The sequence below is a fragment of the Magnolia sinica genome, chromosome 2 (genome assembly GCF_029962835.1).
Source record: "Magnolia sinica isolate HGM2019 chromosome 2, MsV1, whole genome shotgun sequence".
NCBI lineage: Eukaryota > Viridiplantae > Streptophyta > Magnoliopsida > Magnoliales > Magnoliaceae > Magnolia > Magnolia sinica.
The window spans coordinates 110,289,776-110,309,996 of NC_080574.1; the positions used below are offsets into that span (position 1 = coordinate 110,289,776).

The following is a 20,221-nucleotide window of genomic DNA, read 5'->3' on the forward strand; positions in this document are numbered from 1 at the left end:
ATTAATGAAAAGGAATTCTTAGTCGGAGTTTTCGCTTTGGACAAATTTCAGTCCTACTTGATCGGATCCAAGATCGTCATTTACATAGATCACGCGGCATTCAAGTATCTTCTTTTTAAGAATGATGCTAAGCCCCGCCAGATAAGATAGATCCTCCTACTCTAAGAATTTGATTTGGAAATAAAAGATAAAAAGGGAGTAGAGAACGTAGTGGCTGACCATCTTTTCCGCCTTGATCTCTCTGATTCCCTTGAGACGACATGTATAAACAACATGTTCCCTGATGAACAATTGTTCAAAGTCTCCCATTCACCTTGGTTTGCTGATATTGCTAATTATCTTGCCATAGGTTTCACGCCGACACATCGGATTGCGCAAGATAAGAAAAAAATTCTTCGCCGAGGTTCGTAAGTTCTTCTAGGATGATTTATATTTGTTTAAATATTGCCAGACCAAATCTCAAGGAGATCTATGCCAGACAGTGAACACCAAAGTGTCATCTCCTTCCGTCACTCTCAAGCCTATGGTGGTCACTTTTCTGCTAAAAAGACCACGACCAAGATTCTACAGTGTGGCTTTTACCGGCCCACTATGTTTAGAGACACTCATGAGTTTTGCAAAGTTTATGAGCATTGTCATGCCCCAAACTCGGAAACCGGGCTCACAAAATTTCCGATCGCCGAATCCGGTGCCGATAGTCTCCGTAGTACCCCATTCTTGGCTCCCAGCGTCCATACACCAAATTCTGATCCTGGGATCCTATAAGAAGGATTTTCTAATGTATATTTAACTCATAATAAGCATAACCACAAGTTTACCCAAATCATGAAGGCAACATCATCATCACATATCCACTAATATAAATATCTGAATACAATGTTGAAAGGGAAATCCATATCTCAAAATCAAAACTCCAAAAGTATGCTGCACGCCCTAAGCTTTACGTTGCTGCGACCTAACACCACCTGCACGCATCTATCGTGCATAAGCTTATAGAAAGCTTAGAAGGTGGTGAAAGTATGTGTGCAAGATAAGTGCCAAGTATGCAATATTAGAGTAAGTAAAATGCTACAAGTCTATGAATCATTCAATATCAAAATTTGCAATACAGATCGACTATGAAAATGCAGAATCATAGAGAGCTAAATATCAGATGTCGATGATGCAATGCAATATGCAAATTTTAAAGAGCCATGAATACCATCAACCTCATCTAGGCCATACATCAAACCTGCGCATATCGCGCAATCATGCGGGGATAACTCTGTCTCATAAGGAGTCTCATAAATATCTTAATCCATTGGCATCTACTTAAATCAATTATCCATCACAGCATGCATACGAATGATGGGGGTTCAACAGAAGGACGGAGGATCTAGTCCAAATATCAAGATAAGTTCACTGATTTAAAATGCGTCACAATAGTTAAGGAAAGAATCCAACTTATAGTCACCACAACATCAAACGATGCTCCCGATGTGAGACAAAGTTCTGTATTCTATGTACACAATAGCCTGCCAATCACTGGCAGCTCACTCAAGTCCTCATGCCCGACCCACTCAATGTCCGCCCGCTTGCACCCACCCACTTGTGATCATAGTGATGGAGCGTCACAATATCCCCCACTGAGGGCAGACTGAGTCTAAGTGCAATAAGTGGGCTTCCTTACCCTCTCTTTTGCGCAATAAACTACACTTCCTATGGAGCTCAATAATTAGGGTAAACCCATTTAGAAAATGATGAGAATGGGCCTAACAAGGCCTAAGGGAAGGATACAATGAGGACATTCTACCATCATTGCCCATCAATGTGGACATTTAACAAACATTGCTCCCAAGGAGTGGCCCACATAGAGCCAAATGTATCATGTGCCCATGGCCTCATACAAGGGCCTCATACAATCACAATGGGCCACATACAGTTTCATTGGGCCTCATACAATCACAATGGGCCACATACAATCTCAATGGGCCTTACACAAGGGTCTTCATCAAGTGGGCCGCATCACATGGGCCTTATACTGCACATCGGGCCTCATCATATGAGCCTCAAATACAACACATCGGGCCTCGCCATACGGGCCATAAATACGTCAAAATGGGACGCATCAACTACACCATTCATCTATTTTAGAGATCATTTTAGAGTATTACCTAAAAATGAATCATATCAAAAGATTAGCTGGACTATACCACAAATAACAGTGGTGATAATGATTTCCACTATTAAAACTCGACTGCACCATAATGATTAGTTTCCATCTGATCTATTCATAAGGTCGCAAAGGCTTGATTTAAGAGGGGAAAAAATAAATTTCATATTGAGATAGAACTTCTGTGACACTAACAGTTTTAATGGTGGATGTTCAATCTTCCACTGATATTTGCGGTGTGGTCCACCTGGAAGGCAGATCTGTCTTTTTTTTTAAATCACAAGCTTTAAGACTAGCTTGCAAAGGGATGGATGGTTTGGATACAACAGATACATCAGGGGTGGGTCACACAGTCCAGGGTGTTGGATGGTGTGGATAAGACCCGTACATCAAGGTGGCCTCCACATGTCACCGTCTAGACGGACGGTGCAGGTATATAATACATATATTAAGGTGGGCCCTACCCCCCACATGTAGTACATGTGGGTGAGTCCCACGTCTAGAAATGGCTGGACGGTGGGGATGGAACACATACACTATGGTGGGTCCCCACCTTGGATGGATGGTGTGGATGAAATCCACACATCTGGTGGAACCCGTCCAGCCACACATAAAGTGGTTCCCACACACGTGGCCCACATATATATGGATGTGTGTGTATATATATATATGATATAATATAATATAATATAGTATAATATAATATCTTCAAAAGAGCCAAGCGTCCAGACCCTCTAGACGCTTGGACGAACTGTGTGGATTTAAACCATACACATCACAGTGGCATCCCACCACCTGTCCAGATGGACGGTGTGGATGAATTTACTTCATGGTGGTTCCATGTCCAGTGGGCCACACACCCTGGATCAAGCTGATATTTGTATTTTCTCTTCAACTGGGCTTGTCTAGATGGACTGGCCAGTGGGCCTACCGTTGGACAATCCAACAAGGTGGGCCCGACATATGGATGGCATGGATATAATATATACTTCATGGTGGGCCGTACACACACGAGGTGGGCCACACACCTCTTCATCATCATCACTATACAATTGAAGAGAGAGAGAGAGAGAGAGAGAGAGACGGTGTAGTGGAGGGACCCCGCCACCATGGGCCCCTCATATGATTACAACACATACATCAAATTAGGTCCCATCATAAGTGGGTTATCAAATCAAAAATCAACGGTGGATCACCTACCATTTTCGTTTCTTCTTGATCTGATGAAATCCTTAGTTCCTCGGCTTCGACTTTAACGGAGGATGATGGAGATTGGACGGTTGGATTGGGTGGTAGGGAGTGAGCCACCCCAAGCTTCTCCTCTCTTTGGGAAGCCATGGACGGTTCTCTCCTTTGGGGTTTCTTGGGAGAATGAGAGAGAGATGAGAGAGAGAGAGAGGTTGTAAGACAGAGAAAGAGAGAGAGAGAGATGGGTGTGAGTGATGGATTGATGGGTAGTGAGTGATGGGTGTACTTGACTACGTATGGGTTGTAAGAGAGAGAGAGTTGACTTTGGGGAGGGCGGTTGTGATGGGAGTGATGGGATGTATACTTGACATTTGATGTGATGGATTCTCTTAGAATTGCAAAGCACGGTGTTTTCCTCGAACTAAATGCGGGCCCTCATCTCCTGAACAGGGTTTCGTCTCGACACTCGAGTCGCTGCATCGGAACCGCGGCGATGGTGCGGTTGCACTGGTATAAGTCTCGGGCTGAGCCGACTCTGATTGATAGGATACAACTTAGGGTCACACGCAAATGCCAATTACAGGTTGTGGGTTGCCGAAATTCGACCGGAAAGACGGGGGAAGCCTACGAAATGGTACGGTCTAAGATACGGGTTTCACAGCTCTCCCCTCCTAATAAAAATTTCATCCTCAAAATTTACTATCACGTAGGACAAGGCAAGGGAAGAGGAAGCATCGATATAAATATATACAAGGCATAATCAATTTATAAACAAATGGAGATAGTGTTCTTTAATCTCAGCCTTGCGCTCCCAAGATGTCTCCTCAACAGAATGATGACCCTTACTGAACCTCGGATCCCGGATTAGAAACAATCGAAACGGGAATACTATGTAACCTCATAATCTCAATGGTAGAGAGCTATATCAGAAAATCTCAAAGTTATTCGAACTCGAGGATCTAACCATTCTAAGTTCTTAACAATCATAGAGTGTAGGGTAGCTATTAGCAGATATATGATGTTATCTTTAGGTATTCCCAAGTTATGCTCAGATACCAACTTCTGTCACTCCCCAAACTCGGAAACCAGGCTTACAAAATTTTCAATTGTTGACAGTCGCCGTAGTACACCATTCTCGGCTCCCAGCGTCCATACGCAAGATTTCGATCATGGGATCCTACAAGGAGGATTTTTCAATGTAAGTTTAACTTGTAATAAGCATAACTACAAGTTCAACCAAATCACAAAGGCAACATCATCATCACATATCCACTAATATAAACATTTGAATACAATTTTGAAAGGGAAATACATATGTCAAAATTAAAGCTCCAGGAGTCTGCTATGTGATCCAGGCTCAATGCTGCTATGACCTAACATCACCTGCACACATCTATCATGCATAAGCTTATAGAAAGCTTAAAGGGTGGTGAAAGTGTGTGCACAAGATAAGTGTCAAGTATGCAATATCAGAGTAAGCGAAAATACTGGAAGTCTATAAATCATTTAATATTAGAATATTTAATGCGAATCGACTATGCAAATGTGGAATCATAGAGAGCTAAATATCAGATACCGATGATGTAATGCAATATGTAAATCCTGAAGAGCCATGAATACCATCAACCTCATCTAGGCCATATATCAAACCTGCGCATATTGCATGATCATGTGGGGATAACTCCATCTCATAAGGAATCTTATAAATATCTCAACTCAATGACATCTGCTTTAATCAATCATCCATCACAATATGCATACGAATGATGGGGGGTCCATAGAAGGATGACGGATCTAGTCCAAATATCAAGATAGCTTACTGATTTAAAACATGACATGATAGTTAAGGAGAGAATCCAACTTATAGCCATCACAACATCAGGCGATGCTCTCGATATTGGATAAAGTTCGGCCTTCACTGTGTGCATAGTAGCCTGCCAGCACAGTAGCCTGCCAATCACTGGTAGCTCGCTTAGGTCCTTATGCCTCACCTACTTAGTGCCACCCATGTGCGCCTGCCCACATGTGATCACAGTGATGGAGCATCACAATATCCCCCACTGAGGGTAGATTTGAGTCTAAGTGCAATAAGTGGGCTTCCTTACCCTCTCTATCGCGCAATAAACTATACTTCCTATGGGGCTCAATAATTAGGGTCAACCCATTTAGAAAATGATGAGAATGGGCCTAACAAGGCCTAAGGGAAGGTCATAATGAGGACATTCAACCATTATTTCCCATTAATGAGGACATTTAACCACCATTGCTCCCAAGGAGTGGCCCACATAGAGCCAAACGTATCATGGGCCCATGGCCTCATACAAGGGCCTCATACAATCACAATGGGCCACATACAGTTTCATTGGGCCTCATACAATCACAATGGGCCACATACAATCTTAATGGGCACTATACAAGGGTCTCATACATCATGTAGGACACATCACATGGGCCTTATACAACACATCAAGCCTCATCATATGAGCCTCACGTCCAGAAATGGCTGGACGGTGGGGATGGAACACATACACTATGGTGGGTCCCCCCCTTGGATGTATGGTGTGGATGAAATCTACACATCTGGTGGATCCCGTCCAGCCATACATCAGGTGGGTCCCACACACATGGCCCACATATATATGCATGTGTGTGTGTATATATATCTATATATATATGATATAATATAATATAATATCTTCAAAAGAGCCAAGCGTCCAGACCCTTTGGATGCTTGGATGAATGGTGTGGATTTAAACCATGCACATCACAGTGGCATCCCACCACCTGTCCAGATGGATGGTGTGGATGAATCACATACTTCATGGTGGTTCGACGTCCAATGGGCCACACGCCCGGGATCAAGCCGATATTTGTATTTTCTCTTCAACTGGGCTTGCCCAGACGGACTGGCCAGTGGGCCTGCCGCTGGATAGTCCAGCAAGGTGGGCCCGACATATTGATGGCATGGATATAATACATACTTCATGGTGGGCCACACACACATACACAAGGTGGGCCACACACCTCTTCATCATCATCACCATGGAAAAGGAAAAGAGAGAGAGAGAGAGAGAGAGAGAGAGAGAGACGGTGTAGTGGAGGGACCCTGCCACTATGGGCCCCTCATATGATTACAACACATACATCAAATTGGGTCCCATCACAAGTGGGACATCAAATCAAAAATCAACGGTGGATCACCCACCATTTTTGTTTCTTCTTAGTCCGATGAAATCCCTAGCTCCTCGGCTTCGACTTTAATGGAGGATGATGGAGATTGGACGGTTGGATTGGGTGGTAGGGAGCGGGCCTCACCAAGCTTCTCCTCTCTTTTGGAAGCTGTAGACGGTTCTCTCCTTTGGGGTTGCTTGTGAGAGTGAAAGAGAGATGAGAGAGAGAGAGAGATGGGTGTGAGTGATGGAGTGATGGGTCTACCTGACTAGGTATGGGTTGTAAGAGAGAGAATTGACTTTAGGGAGGGTGGTTGTGATGAGAGTGATGGGATGTCGACTTAACATTTGATGTGATGGATTCTCTTAGAATTGCAAAGCGCGGTGTTTTCCTCGAACAGAACACGGGCCCACATCTCCTGGCTAGAGTATTGCCTCGATGCCTGAGTCACGACATTGAACCGAAGCGACGGCACGGTCGCATAGGTAAAAGTCTCGGGCTGACCCGACTCAGATCTGCAAGATACAACTCAGGGTCACGCGCAAATGCCAATTACAGGTCGCAGGTTGCCAGAATTCGACCAGGAGGACCTGGGAAGCCTTTGGAATGGTACGGTCTAGGATACGAGTCACACAGCTCTCCCCTCCTAATAAAAATTTCATCCTCGAAATTTACTATCATGTAGGACAAGGAAAGGGAAGAGGAAGCATCGATATAAACATATACAAGGCATAATCAATTTGCAAACAAATGGAGATAGCGTTCTTTAATCTCAGCTTGCACTCCCAAGACGTCTCCTCAACAGAATGGTGACCCTTGCTGAACCTCAAATCCTGGATCAGAAACAATCGAAACGGGAATACTATATAGCCTCATAATCTCAACGGTAGGGAGCTATATCAGAAAATCTCAAAGTTATTCGAACTCGGGGATCTAACCATTCTAAGTTCTCAATAATCATAGAGTGTAGGATAGCTATTAGAAGATATGTGATATTCTCTTCAGGTATTCCTAAGTTATGCTCTGATACTAACTTCTGTCACTCCCCAAGCTTGGAAACCGAGCTTACAAAATTTTTGATTACCGAATCCGGTGCCGACAACCTCCGTAGTACCCCATTCTCGGATCACAGTGTCCATACACCAGATTTCAATCCTGGGATCCTACAAGGAGGATTTTCCAATGTACGTTTAACTCGTAATAAGCATAACTACAAGTTTAACCAAATCACAAAGGTAACATCATAATCACATATCCACTAATATAAACATTTGAATATAATGTTGAAAGGGAAATACATATGTCAAAATCAAAGCTCTAGGAGTCCACTGCACACTCCAAGTTCAACACTACTGCGACCTAACGCCACTTGCACACATCTATCATACATAAGCTTATAGAAAGCTTAGAGGGTGGTGAAAGTGTGTGTGAAAGAATATGCAATACGGATCGACTATGCAAATGCAGAATCATAGAGAGCTAAATATCAGATGTCGATGGTGCAATGCAATATGCAAATCCTGAAGAGCCACGAATACCATCAACCTCATCTAGGCCATACATCAAACCTGCGCATATCACGCGATCATGTAGGGATAACTCCCTCTTATAAGGAGTCTCATAAATATCTCAACCCAATGGCATCTGCTTTAATCAATCATCCATTACAACATGCATACGAATGATGGGGGTCCACAGAAGGACGGTGGATCAAGTCCAAATATTAAGATAAGCTCATCAATTTAAAATGCATCACGATTGTTAAGGAATGAATCCAACTTATAGCCACCACAACATCGAACGATGCTCTCGATGTGGGATAAAGTTCTGCCTTCACTGTGTGCACAGTAGCCTACGAGTACAGTAGGCTACAAATCACTGGTAACTTGCTCAGGTCCTCATGCCTCACCCACTTAGTGTCTGCCCACGTGCGCCCACCCACATGTGAACACAATGATAGAGCATCATAATATCCCTCACCGAGGGCAGATCTGAGTCTAAGTGCAATAAGTGGGCTTCCTTACCCTCTCTATCGCATAATAAACTAGACTTCCTATGGGGCTCGATAATTAGGGTCAACCCATCTAGAAAATGATGAGAATGGGCCTAACAAGGCCTAAGGGAAGGTCACAATGAGGACATTTAACCAACATTGCTCCCAAGTAGTGGCCCACATTGAGCCAAACGTATCGTGAGCTCATGGCCTCATAAAAGGGCCTCATACAATCACAATGGGCCTCATACAGTTTCATTGGGCCTCATACAATCACAATAGGCCATATACAATCTCAATGGGCCTTACACAAGGGTCTAATACATTAAGTGGGACACATCACATGGGCCTTATATAGTACATCGGGCCTCATCATATGAGCCTCATATATAACACATCGAGCCTTGCCATACTAGCCATAAATACATCAAAATGGGCCGCACCAACTTCACCATTCATCTATTTTGGTGATCATTTGGAGTATTACCTAAAAATGAATCATATCAAAAGATTAGCTGGACTATACCACAAATAACAGCGGTGATAATGATTTCGATTATTAAAACTCTACTGGGCCACCATAATTATTATTTTCCATCCAATCTGTTCATAAGGTCACAAAGGCTTGATTTAAGAGGAAAAAAACAAATTTCATATTGATACAGAACTTTTGTGATACCAACAGTTTCAATGGTGGACGTTCAATCTTTCATTATTTTTTGCGTTGTGGTTCACTTGGTAGGCAAATCTATCTTATTTTTTTTATCACAAGCTTTAAGACTAGCTTGCAAAGGGATGGATGGTTTGGATACAATAGATACATCAGGGGTGGGTCCCACTGTCCAAGGTGCTGGACGGTGTGGATAAGACCCGTACATCACGGTGGTCTCCACATGGCACCGTCCAGACGGACGATGCAGGTATAGAATACATATATCAAGGTGGGCCCTACCCCATACATGTAGTACGTGTGGGTGGGTCCCACGTCCAGAAATGGCTAGACGATGGGGATGAAACACATACATTATGGTGGGTCCCCACCTTTGATGGACGGCGTGGATGAAATCCACACATCTGGTGGATCCCGTCCAGCCACACATCAGGTGGGTCCCACACACGTGGCCCACATATATATGCATGTATATATATATATGATATAATATAATATCTTTAAAAGAGCCAAGTATCCAGACCCTCTGGACTCTTGGACGAATGGTGTGGATTTAAACCATGCACATCACAGTGGCGTCCCACCACCTGTTCAGATGGACAGTGTGTATGAATCACATACTTCATGGTGGTTCCATGTTCAGTGGGCCACACGCCCGGGATCAAGTTGATATTTGAATTTTCTCTTCAACTGGGCTTGTCTAGACAGACTAGACAGCGGGCCTACTGCTAGACAGTCCAGCAAGGTAGGCCCGACATATGGATGGCATGGATATAATACATACTTCATGGCGGGCCACACACACACAAGGTGGGCCACACACCTCTTCATCATCATCACCATACAAAGGAAGAGAGAGAGAGAGAGAGAGAGAGACAATGTAGTGGAGGGACCCCGCCACTATGGGCCCTTCATATGATTACAACACATACATCAAATTGGGTCCCATCACAAGTGGGCCCTCAAATTAAAAATCAACGGTGGATCACCCACCATTTTCATTTCTTCTTGGTCCGATGAAATCCCTAACTCCTCGGCTTCGACTTTAACGGAGGATGATGGAGATTGGAAGGTTGGATTGGGTGGTAGGGACTGGGCCACACCAAGCTTCTCCTCTCTTTGGGAAGCCATGGATGGCTCTCTCCTTTGGGGTTGCTTGGGAGAATGAGAGAGGGAGATGAGAGAGAGGTTGTAAGATAGAGAGAGGTTGTACGACCGAGAGAGAGATGGGTGTGAGTGATGGAGTGATGTGGAGTGAGTGATGGGTGTACTTGACTAGGTATGGGTTGTAAGAGAGAGAGAGAGAGAGAGAGAGAGAGAGAGAGAGAGAGAGAGTTGACTTTGGAGAGGGTGGTTTTGATGAGATTGATGGGATGTGTACTTAACATTTGATGTGATGGATCCTCTTAGGATTACAATGTGCAGTGTTTTTCTCGAACTGAACGCAGGCCCACATCTCCTGGCCAGGGTATCGCCTCGTTGTGCGAGTCATGGAATCGGAATTGCGACGACGACATGGTCGCACAGGTATAAGTCTCGGGCTGAGCTGACTCAGATCGACAGGATACAACTCAAGGTCGGTGCAAATGCCAATTACATGTCGCGGGTTCCCAAAATTCGATCGGGAGGTCTGTGGAAGCCTAAGGAATGATACGGTCTAGGATACGGGTCTCACAGATGTTGTCAGAAGTTGAGAGCATTATCCCGTCAAAAGATGATGCCTCTGAACCCCATTATGATCATTGAAGCACTTGATTGCTGGGGCAATGATTTTATTGGACCATTTCCCCAATCTCTTGGAAATTTTTATATTTTGCTCGCCGTAGACTATGTTACTAAATGGGTAGAAGTGATCCCATGCTGGAACAATGACCATTAAACGGTCATTAAGTTTTTAAAAGAGAACATCCTTTCCTGGTTCGGAACACCTCGAGCCATCAATAGTGATGGAGGCTCACATTTTTGTAATAAGTCATTCACGAACTTAATGAAGAAATATGGCATCTCTCAAAAGGTAAGCACTCCATACCACCCATAAATAGGTGGGCAAGCTGAGATTTTCAATAGGAAAATTAAACACATCTTGGAAAAGATGGTTAACCTTGACCGTAAGGATTGGTCAATCTGATTGACTGATGCCTTATGGGCTTACCGTACTGCATTTAAGACCCCTATTGGAATGTCTCCCTTTAGACTTGTCTATGGGAAAGCTTGCTACTTGCCTGTGGAGTTGGAACATAGAGCCTACTAGGCAATAAAAAATATGAATTTCAATCTAGACAACGCTGGCTCCCTACATAAACTTCAGTTGAATAAACTCGAAGAAATTCGGAATGATGCGTAGGAGAACTCAAGTATTTAAAAGGACATAATGAAGGTGATTCATGACCAACACATTCTTCGAAAATCATTTACACCAGGTCAGAAAGTCCCCTTTTATATTTCTCGGTTACATCTCTTTCCGGGCAAACTCCGATCTCGTTAGACCAGTCCTTTCACTATTACCAATGTCTATCCTCATGGGGCCATCGAGATAAAAGATTCGAATAATGGTAAAGAATTCAAAGTAAATGAACATGATTAAAGCCATTTGTTGAGAAATTTGATTTAGAGGACATGTCCATACCTCTTATTGATCCTGTTTACCAGGATTGACCTCCTAGTCTGACGGAGGTGTAGTTAGGTTTACTACTTTCTGCTGTTAGGATAGTTTACTTCCGTTGTTTTAGGATAGTTTGTTTTCTGTTTGCTTAGGATAGTTTATTTTTCAGTTGATAAATTCTTGTGCTAACCCACCTTCACACTGAGATCCTTTGGAAAAAGCTTTAAAACTCATTCATCAAGTACTATCTTTCCATCACTTCTCCTTCAATTACGTTGTCTCTTTTGCAATTCATGCTTATTTCTTTTACATTGAGGACATTGTAGATTTTAGGTTGGGGGTGGGAGATTAGGTAAACTAATCAGTGTTCTCTCAGTTTTGAGCAAATTTGCAAATTCTTTGAAAACAGTTATCTATTTGGAAAGCGATAAGTTGTCTATTTAAGAATGTTTTAAGTATGATGATAAGATAAGAATTAAATTTTAAATTACTGAAGTCCAGTCATCTAAGTAACTTATCACCTAAGTTCTTACGCTCAATTGATTAAGAGGAACTTTGAATATCATGTTAATCTAAATCACAAGACAACGTTTAAATCGTTTTTTGTGAATAATGCTAGAATTTCTAACTGTTAGTATGTGAATCATTGATAGATGGTGAGAATCATGACTGGAGAATTTTATCCACCTTAAAAGATGGAAAGAACCAGTTAAAAAATAGGAGATCGATAAAAAGTGTCATGTATCATGAAAAGATTGAAAAAGAATGAGAAAAAGCTGAAAGAAAAGAGAAAAGGCTAAAAAGACTGAATGAATAAAAATATTAACCATCAATATAAAATAAAAAACTGAAAAAAGAAGAACAAGGGGATAAGTTCAAAATCAGTACTCAAGTTCTCAATTAATCTCAATATGGTAAGCATAGCTAACATGATGTAATGATAGTATCCTTATAGAAAGTAAGTTGATCTTCACTGCACACATTGGAAAAACTTGATATACGACCTATGCTCTGACTTAATGGATAAAGAACTTATTTGATTGATTGCTTATGCAATTTGACTCTAGGTTTTCAAAATCTCACTTTCTCATCATTGAGTCTACTCATTCATACTTGATTACACAAAAGCTTGGTTTCTGAAAAAGGTTTGAACATTACACATTAAAGTTCATTTTTCGCACACTTTGCTCGAGACTAGCAAAATGCTGGTTGGGGATTGTGTTGAGGGTCAAATATTGCATATTGGACCCCATTTATTACTTGGTTTTATGAACATGATAATGCTTGATGCTCTATTTTAATCATGTTTGTGTTGCAAGGTGAATTTAAGAGCATGGATTGAAAAGGATGATAAAAGCATGGATTTAACACTCAAGAATCGCCAAAGCTAAGGATGAATCTTATGGGACTAAGAATGAAGAAGTCACATGCCAAAGATCTAAGAAAACCAAGTAAGGAAGAAAGAGCAGGACTTGAAGTGAAGAAAATGAACCCTAAAATTTTGCTTGCTTCGACCAATCCAAGGACATCCTCGACCAGTCGAAGGATCCTGCTCTCGAACTCCAGCGACAAAATCATTGAAAATCAGGTCATCCTTGACCAGTCGAATGAAACCCTCGACTAGTCGAGGATGGTCCATAACTAGTCGAGGGTTACACAAATTTTGTGCTGACTGCGTAAATTTGAGGCAGATTTCGAAAATTTCCAACTCGGTGCGAAAGGAGGTGATGCACAATTATAAATAGGAGTCCCCAGGGCATCCCTAGCTATCATCTAAGGTTTGTAGAGTGGACAAAGGCGCAGAGAAGCCATCGCCAAGAGTTTTTCTTCCATTTCCTTAGTTGTTTTTATGCTTTTCTTAACAGTTTTTAGTTCAATCATGTCTATGGTGGGCTAACCTCATAACTAGGGCTAAGAGGTGAAGCTTGTATCATGATCGGGATGTTTGCTTTGTTTTGATTCAGGTTTTGTTGAACTCTCTTGGATTCTAGTTTGATTATGAAGGAATATTTTTAGTTTTTAATGGTTTGTTGTGACAAATTACAATAGATCTGCGATCGCTTAAGATATCTTCTTTTCCTGAATTGAGATTGTGAAATTAGGAGATCCTATTATTCACCATCATCCCTTGGGCATGGTCGGATGTTGGAGTTCTTCCTAACCTTTACAATTCTCTTATGATTGGTTGTGTGATTGGTAGATCCTATTGTTTGCCTTGTCTCCCAGGCATGGTTAGGTGATGGAATCACTTCCAAATCATCACAACTCTCATCCATTGATGATTAGATCCATGAGAAGTTTAGAGATCTGACAAATCTCTTCATCCTTGAATCAAGCAAGGTATCATCCTGAAAACCTACAAGTGGATCCTTGGAAACCCTAGTTTTCCACCTTTGAATTTCTTAAGTTTTTCATTAAATCTCTCACAATTACACTCAAATATTCCAAATTTAGTTTTTCATCTTCTTCTGGTTCTACGTCTAGTTTCTTTCAGAAGACACACAAGTTCAGTCCCTGTAGATTCCACCTCGGTCTCACTGAGATTATTACTACATCGCGACCCTACACTTGGGGTTGTGAATAGGTATCTCATGATTGCACATTTTCAGCAACTTTATCAAAGTAATCCCACGCATCATTGGGTTTATTGTTCATGAATTCCTCGTTATACATCATTTTTACAAATTGGACCGTGGGCGATGTCAATCCGTCATTAAAAAAAAAGCTTGTTACCCACCATGTTTCATAGCCTTGTTGTAGACATGAATTTATGAGATCTGTATATCGCTCCCAACATTGGAAGAAGGTCTCATCCTCTTTTTGTGCAAAATTCATGATTACTTTCCTTAAGGTATTTATTTTATGATACGGAAAGAACTTTTAAGGAACTCCCTTGTCATCTCAATCCATTTACCAATGTACCGTGATCTTAAGGAATGTAGCAAAGACTTAGCCTTTTCTTTTAAGGAGAAAGGGAACAATTTCAATGTTAATGTGTCCTCAGTCATGTTTAGAAAATGTAATGTGGCTATTATCTCATCGAATTCTTTCATATACAAGTATGGACTTTTAAATTAAAGTCCATGAAACATAGGAATGAGTTGAATTACTCCTGGTTTAACATTCATGGTTCTTGCATTAAGTAGAAACACCATATAATAATGTGTACTCACCCTCGCTGGTTGTAAATAGTCTCGTAAAGTATGAGGCGAGGTTGCATGATGCACCTCATTCTCATCCCGTGCTTCCTCAACTGGGTGTTGAGGCTGATGTGCAACCATCGCTTCTATTAACTTAAGAGGAACTCAAGTGGTGTCTAATCCAGTGATGGATATGCAACCATTCAAGTAATCCACCTTCACTCAGGAGATGGAGAGTGTTATCACGAACTCACTTGGGCATGAAACACTAATAGTCTTCAAGTTCATAATCTAACCTAAGTTCTAAAAGTTGAAAACTAGAACAAATAAGAAGTGTGAAAATAAGAGAGAGTTGGAAACAAGTTATCGGATTGGAGTTTCTATGTTAGGATCCTACAAAACAGACACTATCAAAAAATCGAACAAAGGCTACGGACTTTGAAAGTTTTTGGCTACGGATATAAACCGTAGCTATATTGGTTTTAATCCGTAGGTAAAAGCTACCACCTACTCCGTAACATAGGTAGAGACTGACGCTTTGTAGGGGCTCTATAGGGTTCACCGCAGTGTGTATGTTATATCTAAGCCGTCCATCCATTTTGACACTTCGTTTCAGGCATGCATGTAAAAAAGGAGGTAGATTGAAGGCTCAAGTTGAGCACATCATAGGAAATAGTAGAGATTAAGCGCCTGCCATTGATCTATGGTGTGGTCCACTTGGGATTTCGATCTGCCTCATTTTTTTGATGATGCCCTAAAAATAGCTCTAAAAATGATGGACGGTGTGGATAGACCACATACATCAAAGTGGGGCCCACGCAGTGCCTAATAAGATTTTCAGTTTGCCGCTCATCTCGCTTCGTCCCTTGAAACCCAACTCACTCATTTTTATTTTTATTTTCATTTTCTTTTCCCCCTCTTAAGAAAAAAAACCTAGCTCTCCCTCCCCTTTTTTCATTTCCCCCGCTTCCGCCTTTTTCATCTTCTCCTCATCTCTATCTCATACAAGGAGATCGAAGATGACAAGGAGGCCCTCTTGAGAGATTGCCGGCCTATGGTCGCATCTCCAGAGGGTTCTTACACATGCAGCGGAGATTCCTCCAAAGTTATATTGTCGACCACAAGCCTCACAAGCGGAAACTCCTTCTCAAGTGTCTCCCCAACACGACCGACGGGGATGAGGGCCGACTCCTCATCTTTTCCCTTTGCTCCTCAATTGTCCGATCAGAATCCGACCCCTCATCCATCTGATTGTCATCTGATGACCCCTGTGCTCAATCAGCGGCCCTTACTTCCTGCCCTGTCAAGCAGTGGAAGTTGATGGTAGTATGAGGAAACATTCCACTTAGGGAGCCATGTTTCTAGAGGCATTCCTAAAGCATTCCCCCGTTGGGTAAGTATGGTTCATTTTTCAACAACGGGCCTACACTTATAGGAGCACCTTAGAGGTAGCAGTTTGAGGTTTGTTTGTTTTTTTCGTAGAGCTCTTGGAAATTGAGGTGATGGTTTATAGAAGTGGGTTGATGATTTGTCGATCTAGATCGTTAGTTAGTGGGTTACACTATAGATGCTCATACACCAAATGGTTTCTCTTTTCTTTCCCCTCTCTGTTTTTCTTTCTTTCTTTGGGACCATCTTATCTTTTCAGTTTGTGGCTTACAAATGGACAATAATTAGTAGAGATACTATGAGGTTTGCAATTTCACATTCAATTGAAAAAATTGTTGAATGTAAGTGGATAGATACTGATAGTCTATATAACTAAATTATGGGACCCACTTATACAAGCTAATAACTTGACGTAGAGGTGCATCCTGACCAAAATCCTTGGGTTGGGGATCCTGTAATTTCAAGAAAGAAAATGAAAAAAGTAAAAAAGTTTTCGATGTCCCTGCTATAGTTCACTTGTGCAGGATTCTGTGCATGGGATGTGTACTAGATATTTAACCAATTGGGATTTGAGGCCTTTGAATTGTGATTTGTACTGGATGTTCGATGAAATGACAAAGGGAGACATGCATACCAAATGTTTAATATCATAACTAATAGAAACTTAGTTTTTTTCTTGTTGTTTTGTGTTTCATGTGATTCCAACTCCATACCAAAGAAAGAACAATTGTCATGTTCTTCTTTTTTGGTAGTATTGGACATGTTAATTGTGACCTTGCTTTGCATCCTTTAATTCTTTTATTTACTGTTCAGTGCAGGGATAGGTGTGTGTGCTCAACATGGAAAAGTAGGCAGTTTCAAGAATGATGGGAAAAACTGATGTAAGCTGAAGCATGGGGTTTTGGCATAGGACGAGAATTGGAAGGTAGGAAATTCGCCTCTATTTTTTTTTCCTTAAAAATTTGTGTAAATTTTCTGCCTATGGGAATATTTCTGCTTGAAAGAAAGGGAATTTGGATTTTAAGTTGCTAGAAGTACCCATATGACGGGTTTAATGCCTTTTCAATAATTGTTTAATGCCCATCTCACTTAAATGATATAGAAAAAACAGTTGAAGAGGTGATGTGAATGACATGTGAAACAAGGCCTTTGTTGTTGCTTATGGTGAAAAAACTTTTAGCTTTCTGAAACTAATTCAAAAGAATGTTATAATATATGTTATATAGATTAAACCATGATTTGTGCAACTTAAAAGGAATATGAGTTCAGCAAGAAAATGAGGCCTCCTTGTTAGGATGTGCAGGTTCTGATATTAGTTTGTTTGCCACAATCATCTTGTCATGACCCTCCACAATGATCAATCGTGGGTATTCTATTTGAGAAAGAAAATAATAATGGCATTATGCTCTTTGGTTTCCTCCTTATGAGCTCTGTAATGCCACATATGTCACTTCGTTGGTTGTATTTCTCTATGGTTAAGGCTGAGTTTGGCTCAGGCCATGAGAAAAATACTTTGCTTTGGGATTCCTACTCTTACTAGAAAAACTGGTTATGGCTACTTAGATTACATGCAGTTGAGATAAGGTTTTATTTATTTATTTTTTATTTTTTTAAAGAAAAAGTCATGAAAATTATGTCTCAGGATAATTGTAACTATACTACAAATATAAGTATATGACTGGCATTTTTCCTTCGATTAATTTAAGTTTGATATGATGATGATGCACCTCACATTAAAAAGACTTGATTCCTTAGCGTAATGTTAGAAAGACTTGAGAAACTGATAGTGAACAGGGAGTTACTCTACTGCATCAACCATAGAACATCTATGAACAGAGCTAGCTAGTCTTAATGACAATGACTTGGACATGCTCGGCCCATGATCATCTAAGAAATAAAATTTCATTATCTATATATATATATATATATATATATATATATATATATATATATATATATATATATATATATATATAATCTTCAGCAGTAGAATGTAAGATTAAACACTCTTAAAATATTTCTATACAATAAATGTTTATGACATTGTTTTATTTGTTAGTTATTATTGCTAGTTATGAGACAACTGTTTTTTTCTTTTTCTTTTTAATCTCCAAGCACATCTTCTTGTACAAGTCAATCTTGTTAGAAATCGGAAGCTAATCACTTATTCAACATTGACAACTTAGGAGTAAGATTTTCCTGTTTATTATATGCTTTTGGGAGTGCATGAATCGGTAATGTTCATTCATATTGTGGGTGCGTGCATGTGCTTTTATGGCTGTGTGCAATATTCTACTTCTCTAATGTCTCTCACAGGAAAAAGAAAACAGAAAAAAAGAAAAGAAAAGAAAAGGACAATGCAGTCGTTAAGGAAATTTTTCATTATTTCTTTGCTGTTATATTACAGTTGCTTGAAGCAACCTAGTGTCTGACTAACATAGCAGCTGGAGAACCAGAACAGACAAAGGCTCTATTGCCTACATTACCTTTGAATGTCCCTGTAAATTTCTTTATTTACTACTACGTTTGAATGTCCCTGTTATTTGGTTCTGATTCTCGCTATTTATTCAATCGCCATCTTAACAAGCACCTTTTCATTGTTATGGTTCTTTGAGTTCAAAACTTTTCTGTTTGGGATTCTTAGTGTGGATAAATCTGCTTTCATGGAGAATGAAGAGGTTGTAGCAAATCAAGGGAATGGAACAAAGAGAAAGAGCCAGTTCCAACTTAAATCTGTGGAGAGTTTTTATTTGGGTATCTTTAGCTCTCCAACTTCTGTAAATTCACTGATGTGGTGGTTAGGTTAATTCTATCCTTCCTCATCTTGCCACCAATCGTCAATCTCAATATCCTCATTTCAGCCATGCTTATCCTTAGAACATGTTGTTCCTTAACTGACTAGCATTTTTTTTTTTTGGGATCAGCCATGAGTATATGCACTTTCTTGTATGTTCCAACTTCTACCAATGTTTGGATGAGTTTATTTAGAGCAGAATGAAATACTTCTGTTGGTCACATTCCTATCTGTACATGTTACAAGCTAGGTCAATGGTATTTCTCCTGGATTATGGAGACAAGGATGCTGAAGTAGAGGTATTAAAGTTTTGCCAAATACCATTTGGTTGTTCATTGTTGACATCATAGGCACCTTTGTGGGTGGGCCAGCAACCAAATATTTTCCATTAGGCTATCAATAAATAGATGGTTAAGAGAGAAAGTGCAACACTTGTTCACATTCTATCAAGAAAAAGTCAGAATATTTTACAACTAGTATCTTTCAATCTGAGTGATTTTTGGTCTATAAACCATCCAAGATGAGGTCCATAAAATTGATGGACCCATTTGTGCAAAATGAACACAATATTTTCCTTATTTTTCTTGGACAAGGTTCCATCCTTCTACCTTTTGTACTGTTAGCATTTTGGGATTGGAACTAATGGATTTCTATTGTTGGCATTGCTATTTTTTTATTTTTTTTATTTTAGGATTGAAACTAATGGATTCAAGAAACATTTTTCTTTCAGGGGGGCTATGTCAATTGCAGCCATGGTGTTTGGAGATTACAAGGGTCGTTAGCTGTATCTAGAGGGATTGGTGATTCATATCTTAAGAAATGGGTAATTGCAGAGGCCCGAAACAAAGATTCTTAGAATCGAGCATGACTATGAATTCCTAATTGCAGAAAACTTTTGGGGGAAAAACACTTACTGTTGTATTATGCTGTTTGGAATTGTATGCCTGCAATTCCTATCTTGAATGGTACAACATTCGTTCGAACTCTTGAATTTTTGGTTGCAGTTTTGTGAGAAAAAAAAATTCAAGCCTTCTGTCAAAGGCTCAAACCTTTTTCCCTTGTAACACAATATTAGCAGCATTGTCATAGCACTTGGAAAATTCCAAAACTCTAAGGGCCTGT

At 40.6% G+C, this 20,221-nt stretch overlaps 1 long non-coding RNA gene across 1 annotated transcript; it reads left to right on the top strand.

Annotated features, from left to right (window-relative positions):
• Positions 1 to 18,950: 18,950 nt before the first annotated feature.
• On the top strand, positions 18,951 to 19,937 carry LOC131230006 (uncharacterized). The gene is made up of 2 exons (XR_009163742.1): positions 18,951 to 19,059; positions 19,830 to 19,937. It is a non-coding gene; the product is annotated as an uncharacterized LOC131230006 (long non-coding RNA).
• Positions 19,938 to 20,221: the final 284 nt, after the last annotated feature.